Raw genomic sequence first — 2,070 nt, 5'->3', positions numbered from 1 at the left:
CCCCTCCTTCGACAGGAGAACCACTGCAGGAGGACTTGGAGAACCCACCGGCAGCATCAATTTTGACGAAAAAGCAAAAAACCTTAGTCGCTTTTTTTTCACCCATACCACGTCAGCAAAGAAAAAACTTTTTCCAACATGTTATATACTATATAGCACCTAATGTCGCTAGAACTTCATTGTTAAAGAAAAAAGTATATATTCGTAACGTTGTCTATAGATGTGAGTCATATCAAAACTCAAGTTTGATATAAAGAAACAAAAGGTCGAGAACATTTTAAAAGAAAACGAATGCGTTCAAGTTTCAACATTATTACATTAATATATATACAGTGTTCTTATCCATTTTCATCAGATATATTTTGGGTCTGACATGTCAAATCTTATCTACGTAGTATTTTTACATTGCTTATCTATCAACCAATTTTAATTAATCGAAGTTCTAAACATTTGCTACTGAGACATCATCACCGGTTTAAATATATATTTCGGTTTAAGTCCAAATGATTGGTTTTGTTTCCCTATTGGCTATCTGTGGGTTGCCATAAGTCACTTTCTCTTTTATATATTGCAAGGTGTAATTTATTTAAAACATAAGAGAGACATTCTAAAGGGTGCATTCAGTGTAATCTAAAAAAGTCAATAAATCCACTCTGGGAGGGAATTTGACTATACGCGGTCGGTATAGTCAACCCACTTTAATGTAGAAAGTAATTTAATACATATTTGGAAAAAAATCTGAAAATCAGAAAACAAATGATTTTTTCTTTTCGACAAATCAAATATTTTAGGGAATATGCACTAGATACCACACAAATCAAAAGTAATTAAGAAATTACCATAGGACCCACAGTCTACTGTAATTTTTGTTTTTATACCCATTACATGTTATTACATGTTATTTGTTTAAATATCATGTCATTTTTGTTTTTTGAACGAAATTATATATCGGTTTGGGTTCACAAATAAAATGATTAGGGTTTAAATTTTACAATTGGAACGAAATTATATGTCGGTTTGGGTCACAAATGAGATGGTTAGGGTTTAGATTTTACAATTAGAACAAAATTATATGTCAGTTTGGGTTCACAAATAAAGGGTTTAGATTTTACAATTAGAACAAAATTATATGTCGGTTTGGGTTCACAAATGAGATGGTTAGGGTTTAGATTTTACAATTAGAACGAAACTATATGTCGGTTTGAATTCACAAATGAGATGGTTAGGGTTTAGATTTTATAATTAGAACGAAATTATATGTCGGTTTGGGTTCACATATTGGGTTCACATATTATATGTCGGTTTGGGTTCACATATGAGTTGATTAAGGTTTAGATTTTACAATTAAAACGAGATTATTTGTCGGTTTGGGTTTACAAGTAAACGCTGTTTAGTTCAATATAACATGTAAAATATAAATATTACATGCTATTTTAAAAAATCACACCAAATCTTTCCCTCTTTCTATCTAACAAAAAATAAAAAAAGGGTGATTGTGTCTTTTTACTCCTAAAAAAACGTGGGGCCTATGGTATTTTCCTATAAAAAAATGTTGTTGTGGTATTTTCTTAATTTTACTCCATATTTATGCTATCTACTAATATTACCCTTTGTAAANTCTAACAAAAAAACAAAAAAGGGTGATTGTGTCTTTTTACTTCTAAAAAAACGTGGGGCCTATGGTATTTTCCTATAAAAAGATGTTGTTGTGGTATTTTCTTAATTTTACTCCATATTTGTGCTATCTACTAATATTACCCAATATTTTATATCATAAAAAGTTTTACATGATACAAATAATTAAAAAGTGAAAGTAAATTTTGAGAAAAGATCTCTATTGACAATCTCTAATTGAGTCAAAAAAAAAAAAGTTTGGGTGATAAGTTCTGGAAGGTGCAAAATGCAGTAATTTGTTATAAAAGAAAGAAGCCCAATTTAATGTAAAATCTAACCATTATTTACTTTACAAATATGGTTTTGGAAGCAAAAGGAAATGATTACAACCAGATTCTGCATTATCCACCTTCTTCTCTATTCAAAGTATTCATAGTAATCACCATTAATGCAAAT

This window comes from Camelina sativa, chromosome 12 (assembly GCF_000633955.1).
Source record: "Camelina sativa cultivar DH55 chromosome 12, Cs, whole genome shotgun sequence".
NCBI classification, from domain to species: domain Eukaryota; kingdom Viridiplantae; phylum Streptophyta; class Magnoliopsida; order Brassicales; family Brassicaceae; genus Camelina; species Camelina sativa.
The sequence above is the reverse complement of the archived record's forward strand: the minus strand, read 5'-3'. Positions refer to the sequence as shown.